The sequence below is a fragment of the Vicia villosa genome, unplaced genomic scaffold (genome assembly GCF_029867415.1).
Source record: "Vicia villosa cultivar HV-30 ecotype Madison, WI unplaced genomic scaffold, Vvil1.0 ctg.002451F_1_1, whole genome shotgun sequence".
Taxonomy (NCBI): Eukaryota; Viridiplantae; Streptophyta; class Magnoliopsida; order Fabales; family Fabaceae; genus Vicia; species Vicia villosa.
This window is the reverse complement of record NW_026705932.1, coordinates 70060-79708: the sequence shown is the minus strand read 5'-3', so window position 1 is coordinate 79708 and position 9649 is coordinate 70060. Positions and strand designations below refer to the sequence as shown.

The 9649-nt window shown below is 34.4% G+C and overlaps 1 pseudogene; it reads left to right on the top strand.

Annotated features, from left to right (window-relative positions):
- The first annotated feature begins 3296 nt into the window (after positions 1-3296).
- On the top strand, positions 3297-4265 carry LOC131638853 (threonine dehydratase biosynthetic, chloroplastic-like; annotated as a pseudogene).
- Positions 4266-9649: the final 5384 nt, after the last annotated feature.

The window sequence follows — 9649 nt, the reverse complement described above, 5'->3', positions numbered from 1 at the left end:
CTGCCTTTCCACATCTATAGCACTTCTTTTCCTCACTTTTGCACTCGTGAATGCGATGTCCAGGTTCTCCACACTTGAAGCACTTAATAGGGGCACTAGAGTCTCCCCCACTAGGCTTCTTCCAGCCTCCAGCTTTCTGGTTACCCTTACCATATGGCTTACCACGATCCATATGCTTTTTCCCTTTCCTGTCGACTAACTCGCGAGAGTGTGACGACTTCAGTTTAATATTGTCCTCTTCAAAGATTCGGCTGCAGTCAACCAAATCGACAAACCTGCGAATCCTCTGGTATCTGATACCCTGTTTAATCTCATCATGGAGACCATTTTCAAACTTAACACACTTCGAGAATTCACTAGCCTCATCATTATTGTAGTGGACATAATACTTTGCCAGCTCAACAAACTTGGACGCATACTCCGGCACGGTCATGTTACCTTGTGTCAGCTCCAAAACTTCAATCTCTTTCCTGCATCTAACATCCTCAGGAAAGTACCTCCGCAAGAATTCTCTCTTGAACACAACCCAAGTGATTGCAACACCTGCAGCTTGCAGTTCGTCCCTACTAGCCATCCACCAATCATCAGCTTCTTCAGACAGCATGTGAGTACCATATCTCACCTTCAGATTTTCGTCACAATCAATCACCCGGAAGATCCTTTCAATTTCCTTTAGCCACTTCTGGGCGCCTTCGGGATCGTGAGTGCCTTTGAACAACGGAGGGTTGTTCCTTTGAAAACTGTTCAGCTGCCTGTCGGCACCAATTCCAGCTCCATTGGCATTCCCTCCCAACACACCGGCAATCATACCGAGAGCCTCAGCAATCGCATCGTCGTTCCTTCCTCCTCTTCCGGCCATTGCTCTGCTAAATATCAAACAATATTTATTAGAACAAGAAGTATCGACAGTGTCAATCTTACACTAATCGCATACGAGGGGTCAACCGACACTAAGACTCTGACTCAAACAACCGACTATGCTCTGATACCACTATTGTAACACCCTTTTAATATCCCGCATAAATAATAAACAATAATCAGAGTAAACATGAAAAAGGGCATTACAACTTCCAAATAATTAAACAATAATACTCATGTCATGCCATAAAAGAGAACGTCAACCAAATTTATTCAGATCATCATGTTAACACAATGGAATTATCTTTAACATCTGAATAACAAACAGCTAAGTCATAGGCTTAAAACACCAACATAAGAAATCCACCCAAAATAAAAAGAGTTTAACAAGTAACTCTAAACGACGTCCCCAGTGTTACACGACCAGAGCATGACACGGACCCAACTGACTCTAACGGACTACTTGACGAGCTAATCCTCACCAAGTACGAGAGCTACTCCTCAATCTGAAAAATAACAACAGTAAGGGTGAGTCTCATTCACATTTAACTAATGTTATAAGATATAGATAATAAAATATCATTTCACATGCCATTCACCCAATCACAGTTATGATCAGATCCGAACCATACAATCAGTAAGCAGACAACCAAATTAACACATATTATAACATTGGACAATCTTCCATTCATGTTATAATAGCAAAACAGCCTAATGCAATGCAACTACATGCATATGGTACCAAAATCTGGGACAACCCAACTCACCGACCCACCATCGTCAAGGATACGGTAACACCCACTCACTAATTCCACACAATGGGAATTAGCTACCACTGATCCACCATCGTCAAGGACCAGCCACATAATGATTATGAATGCATGCATCAACCATAACATGCTCATCACCCACATAAATCGATCAATGTCATAATCATCAATAAAACACATATTTCACGCCAACAATACATGTATAATAAACACCAGTTATAACCACAACATCATACAGGTAAAACATTTATTAGTGTACCTATAAGCATAACCCAACACAAACAAATAAGATCGGTGTTTTAAAAATAATTCAAGCCACAACTCAAAACACCATTTGAGTATATAAATTATTTGATTAGCTTCACTGTACTCGAAGCGGCACCAAAATCCGGTTTACGGTTTAGAAGTTACATATTTTTAAACTTTTCAAAACGGCCTATCGCCAACAGTACGCGGCGCCACACACAGTTCGCGGCGCGGAACGAATAGGAACTACGCCTTCGCGGCGCAAACAAGGGTCCGCGGAGCGGACCGAATAGGAACTACGCCTTCGCGGCGCAACCAAAGGTTCGCGGCGCGTACTGAACACACACACAACTTCCTGGCTTTCTGCCAAGCAGTTCGCGGCGCCAACTCCTGGACGCGGCGCGAACTGGCGATTTCCAGAACTCCGAATCGCAGAAAACAGCCTGCGATTTTGCCCTTCTTTCACCAATTCATTACCAAACCAAACCCATTCCAACCAGATTTGCATACAGTGAAACAAACACATATTATAACACATTTATAATACATTCAACCATCCAATTAACACCATACATGGTTAATACAATCATTATGCATCAATTCTCCCAAAAACCCAACATCTCTACAACCTAAGCACAACCCAATTGATACGAATAACACGATCAAATTCTATCATACTACCCATAATCCCATAATAGAAGATAAACGGAAGAGTCCCCCCTTACCTGAAGGTTGATTCTTCGCTCTTCCTCGTGTCGCACTTCCTCGCTCTTCTCCTCTTTTTCACGTTCAGATTTCTTTTCCCAAAATGCTGTAACCCTCTCTATTCCACAACTCCTTTTATTTTCTATTTTATGAAAATAAGCTTATCATTAGTAATGGGCTTCACAACTGACACCCCCCCTTCTACTAAGAGCGACACTGGCCCATTAGCTTCATTATTCCATTTTTCTCAGTTAACTCAAATAATTCTAATATTTAATCCAAAAATTAATTAAATTAAATAAAGAATTTTATGGGGTGTTACATGTGGAATTCTGAAGTGGAACTTGAGGTGATGAAGGTTCTGAAGATTACAGGGAGAATTGAGAATGGCGGTGATTGAAGATTCTAAAGAAAATTTGTTACAGGTTTTCTCTACTCTTTCAATTTCTGTTTTTTCGATCCTTATGCCCAAATTCTATTACCATTTTTCTGATATCTTTTTTTCTGTTGTTTCAGTTATGCCTGTCTGTTATAGGATGGAAAGTGAATTTGGTTGAGTCGTTTCGGATTTAATTGTAGGCACGGTTTAATTGCAGCTCCGGTCCTCTTTTGGTTTCAAATTGCAGGTATTGAACCAAAGTTGTAGTGTTCAGTTAGCATTTTATTCTGCTATTTTCCTGATGCATTCTTTCTAACTTTGAATTAGGTACTGCACTATGTGGCTTTACGGATCGATACTGCAAGCTGGTGTATGCGGGCAGCAGGCTGCTTTATTGTGTTGGATTTTGTTTATGAATATTTCAACGACCAAGGTATGTATGAACTGAAACCTGTGTATGAGGTAGAACTTGATGATTGCACCGTCACGGTACCATGTGTAGTGGTTGTTAGATGGACTGAATGCCTAACTGACACACTGAAATTTGTCTTTTCCTTTTTTGAATTCTAATGCTGGGACTTGAAGTATACTGTCAGTAGGTTAGTTTTTTGGTTTTGGGATAACTTACTTAGATCATGATTGGATGATGTTTGAGGAAAAAAGGAGCATACTAGAACCCGCAGGCACTCTTGCTCTCGCTGGAGCTGAGGCATACTGCAAGTATTATGGGCTCAGGGGGGAAAATGTTATAGCAATAACCTCCGGAGCAAACATGAACTTTGATAAACTTAGAACAGTAACTGAACTTGCTAATGTTGGTCGTAAACAAGAAGCTTTGCTGTTAACTGTATTGCTGGAGGAGCCTGGCAGTTTCAAACAGTTTTGTCAATTGGTATGTTTCAACGACTTCACTGTTATTATTATTTTAACAGTGTTGAACTGATTTTCTTCTGGCCTTGGCAGGTGGGACCGAGGAATATCACAGAATTCAAATATAGATATATAATTCCGAGAAGAAAGTTATTGTCCTTTACAGGTAAGATCATACAAATGGATGAAATGCCATGTTGTTTATACGTTGATAACAAGTTTTATGCCAAGACGATAATATTTTATTATTCATTGTGTTTATGTGCAGTGTTGGGATTCACACACCATCCGAGCTAAAACATATGCAGGGGAGAATGGAATCTTCTCAGCTTGTAACTCACAATCTCTCATATGTCGACTTGGTAAAAGATCATTTGCGACACATGTTAAACGTTAAACTTAAACTGTGGCTTTATCATATGGCCACAGTTCTGTAATCATGGCAAATATAAACTGCGACCTTAATCAAACTACCTAAATCGTGGCCTGTAAAAGCCACAGATGTCAAAAAAACGTGGTATATACCAAAAAACCGTGGACTATACTTTAGGCCACGGCCGCATATCCCACAGTTGGATTTTCGTGGCCAAACCGTGGCCTCAGCATTACGCCACGGTTATTTTGCATATAGCCTCAGTTTCTTGATCGTGGCAGGAGACCTTTTTTTTTTGTAGTGACATTTAATAATCCTAAAAAACGGTTCTAAGCCTTTGGACTTTTGTTATTATACCCTATGCTTGGAGGATGGACTTTTTGATTGAGATCTCAACACCCTGACTTTTACTTTGTTGATATTTTGAAGTTCTTGGGGTTTACTCGAAGACATTGTGTTTTGGAATTTCTCTGTATGAAATCGTTACTCGGGCCAAATTTTGTCTCAAGTCCATTGGTTTGCAAGTTATTCATATGAAGATGTTATTTTGAACTCAAGAAGGTTCATCTGGTATATGGTATCTTTGAAATAAAAATAAGGACTTGGCTTGATTCTTAATTCATCTGAGGCGTATATCATCTGACGCTTGGTTTTATCTTGGTATTATACTTGCTCGATACGATAATCTAAAGGATGGGAAATTTACATTAACTTCTTAAAGTAAAGTGTTGGCTTCTTGTTGGTTAGACCGTTCCTTTACCTTATCTTTTATTTTATGTTTTAGGATTGTCCCTTAATCTCCTCCTCGTCTTTAATTTTCAAAATCTTCTCCCTTTTTTAAAACATTCTTATGTTTGTAACACTCTTTTTAAACTCTCTTGATAAAAACTTTCTTTAAAATCTTTTTGCCCTCTGTGGCTTTATCTTAAAATATTCTTCTAAAGATTAGGCACGAGTAATTGTCATGATCGAGATGTAATACCTTATCCCCTTGATATTGATTGATATGGTTGATTCTTTTCCACTTGAAAGAGCTAGTGACATACTCATCGATCTCTATCCGAGTTGGAGCCTTTCTTTCACTTATGACGCAAAGAATCCACTTGTTCTCATGTTGAAGTATGGTTAGCTGAGTTTTCTCATCTGAGACGACAAAGTGTCTATCCGATTTTGAAACAAAACTCTTGTTTTCCTTTTAAGGGAAACTACATTTGTTCTGACTTCTCCATTGCACTGAGGAGGTATGTAGGCACAAGATGAAATTTTTTGCCGAGCATAATTTTAAAATCAAACAAACTTTCTTTTGCACACAACTCTTTTTACAAATATTTTCAAAAAGGTTTCTTTGGAGTACCACAAGTGTGAGGAGGTATGAGACGACAAAGTGTCTATCCAATTTTGAAACAAAAATCTTGTTTTCCTTTTAAGAGAAACTATATTTGTTCTGACTTCTCCATTGCACTGAGGAGGTATGTAAGCATAAGATGTAATTTCTTGCCGAGCATAATTTTAAAATCAAACAAACTTTCTTTTGCACACAACTCTTTTTACACAGATTTTCAAAAAGGTTTCTTTGGAGTACCACAAACGTGAGGGGTGCTAACATCTTCCCCTTACATAATCAACTCCCGTACATAAAATCTCTACTTTTTATTAGTTCTGGTTTGAAATTTTTTTTTGGGTTTATTTCGCTCTTTTCCCATTTCCTTTGAAATAATAAAGCGCGGTGACGACTTTCACTAAAATAATGAGACAAGTCAATCAATGGCTTTGATCTCAATTTTTCCCCGTTACACAATGCCTAAGCTTATATAAGGGCATTCCAATTCTGGGTCGAGTATTGGGCTTGGAAACCCTCCCGATGGTTATTCTTCCAACTTTTTGTCTTGATACATACCTCTAGGAATAATGTCCGAGATCTCGGGGTCATCATGCTAGGTCATGATGTTCCTTGGTTTATCATCTTTTCTGAAAGTTTGGATGATTTCTGAGAGCTCTTTTTGCTAGTGAAACCTTACACATTGGGAGCCCACTCTACGTTCTATATTGTTTCTGTTGGATCTCCTTTTTCGTGCATGGATAGGTTTAGAAAATATTGGGCTTAGGGTCATTTCAAATGTGAACCTCACGCATATGTTGTTCGTCTTGATTCGCTAAAATCTTCAATGTTCTCCTATTTTGAATAAATTATTTTTTTGCCCTTGCAATCTATCTCACATAATGGTGTTTTTGTTGTACTTTTGGAATAATCTTCCTAGGTTGTCTACCAAAGAATACAACATTTCTCAAGATAATGAAATGGGTTAAATACGTTTTTAGTCTCTATAAATATGCAACCCTACAATTTTAGTCCCTCTAAAATTCTTCTTCAATAAATGGTCCTCGCAAACTTTTCCGTCCTCAATACTGGTCCCTCCCATTAGTTTTCACTAACGGAGGATGACGTGGCTCGCCACGTGAAAGACAGCATGAGAAAAATCTAAAAACGTTTGAAATTACGGGGGTTTTAAACCTCTTCTAAACTAACCCAGAAAAAAATTGGTTCTGGACTTTTCTCAAACACCTTGCAAGTAAGTTTTCAATAGCTTTTCATGAAAATCTTTTTGACATGTATGTTTTTGAAAATTATGTATTTTCAAGATGTTAAGATTTTTAATAATGAATATTTAGGTTATTGGATGTCAAAATTATTTTTTAATTTAGAATAATGAATATTTAAGTTATTGGATGTCAAAATTATTTTTTAATTTAGAACAATGAGATTGAAATAACTTAAACATTTTTTGACGAAATTCTTAGAAAAATCAATCTTTTAAATACAAAGATAATCCACTTTTTTAATCTATAACAAACATGCCCTTTCTGTTTGTTATTTTGGCCATGACTTGTAATTCCTTTACAATTGAATACAATAGGTTGAAGAGAATGCAAAATCCATCTCTCTATTTGAGAATGTTATTCATCTCAATGATGCCATTGAAGATGAAGGCAAGCGACTTGAGAATTTAGTTAGAGGAATTTTTGCAGGGAACAAATTTGATCTGGTTCTTGTTGCTGTTGTGGTTATACTACTGTATTTTTTATTTATTAAAAGACATACAACAACAATTCTTTTATACAACCGTGGTTGTATGTAGCGTGCTATCCAATTTATTATCATGAGCAATATATCATGATTTTAAATAACTCACTTACAACAACACCCTACTTAATAACGGTTGTTCAACCGTTATTATAGATATTTTACAACTGTTGTTATATGTGTTTTTCATAGTAGTGCATACTACCTATTACAACTATTATCAACAATTAATTACTAATTCCTACAACTCACACCATCTCTTTAGCAAGAGTGTCGAGTTATCTATTCATATAATTTAGTTGAGTTAAAAAAGATTTCTACAATCTAGTCTTAGCTTTAGATGTTCCAAAAATAACATTTTACTTCAAATAATCATACATAAAAAAAAATAGGTTGGAACAAATTTCAAAGAATCAAACCATAAAAAATATTAGACAAAAATCACTCTCACCTCATTTCATATCTTTAATCCCTTTTTCTTTCAACATTATATTGCATCAATTCACAATGCTCAATTACACCAAATCATAGTACTTTCACTTTTCTTCTAACTAATTCATTTGAAATTTAATTTAATATAGTCTAAGATTATTTGAATTACCTCTAATCCATAAATATTGTTTCATTATTTTTTTATAAATTTATTTAGTATCAACATCATTAAAAGAATAAAGAATATTAACTATAAAAATCCAAACAAAAATAAATGCGGAAAATTTAACACAAATTTAAGGATCAAACAACATATATAACCAAAACAACACCTTTTGTAAGGATAAAACAACATATATAATAAAAGCAACACCTTTTTTAGGGTCAAATAACAGAAAACAGATACTACATAAAATTATGTTTACTTACATACGACAAAAATATAGATTTTATTGAAAATAATATTTAGTGATAGACAATATAAATATAGACGTTAGAAAAAGAATTTTGAGTGACAGAACCAAAAATAGACTATGTACACAAGAACTTGTAATTATAGTGACAAGTAACATCAAAAACCATTTATAATAACAAAACTTTCTCTCAAAAGTCATTGTACTAACCTTAAAAATTACTATATACATGCATAGACCATCACCAAAAATCTATAATTCTAAATTTATAATAACAATATTTTAAAAATCTTCTTTCGTTAATCAAAATAAATAAGTCACGATATTGTTTCGTAAAAATATCTTGTTATCAGGTCAAATTACTATTAGTTTATGAATTATGATAAAATCTCCCTAATTTTATATTAACTATCAATAACTCCAAAATTATAAAATTAAAAATACATGTATATACATATTTTATAAAAGTAAATCATACAACACGTTTGAAAATTAAAATACTTATATCACTCATATCAATCATATATTTATCATCATATTTATTCATCATACGAATTAAATACTAAAACCAAATACATAATTTATATAACTCATAATATACTATAAAAGTATTCAATTTATATAATAACATATGCATCAGTTCTTACTTTGAAAAAATATTAGTTTAAATTCCAAACAATGGTGGGTAAATCTTTTCGCCTTCTTATTAAAAGAAATAATGAGAACTGATACAATCACCTATCAAAATAACCAATGAACTAAATTCAAAAATTTTAAAAAATATTATAAATAAATAAACTATCATAAACACTTATATATTCACAACTATAAAACATAAAGTCGTTAAAAAGTAGAGTTAAAAGGTAGTGCACTGACAGTGTAAAACTATTTTACACTATCATCCAATAAGGAGTTATGAATCTGCCATGTCATTAAAGTTTTTTTTAAATAAAATAATGTTTTAATTGGATGCATGATGGTGATTGGTTGACAGTGTAAAAATATTTTACACTGTCAGTGCATAACCCCTTTCTTTAGATCAACAATTTAATAAGTATAACAAAACATTTAAAAACCAAACAACAATTGAGTGAAAACAATCATACATCAAACATTTATATGAAATCGTCCAACTCCAAAAATACTTGTTAGAGGATTATTGCTCTCATACCAATTGTAACATCCTTGATTTTTGGTCTAAGACATTATTTAGAAAATTATATTCCTTTGAAAATTTGCTACTATTATTTTTTCAATTTGAGAGGCAAAACTTTTTCTAAATAATAAATTAATGAAGAGTTTCATAATGGAGAAACCTATTTCGTATTTGACCAGTTTATAGATATTATAAAAAAACCCATTTTTAATCCGGTGTTTTGCGTAGCAAAAATCAGTCATCATATGCCTCTTAATTTGTACCTAATATTGTTTGTAAGCGAACAAATTCCAAAGCCACAAAAATATACAATCATATAGACATAAAAATATAAAATCAGAAGGATGATAAAATATTCACCACTT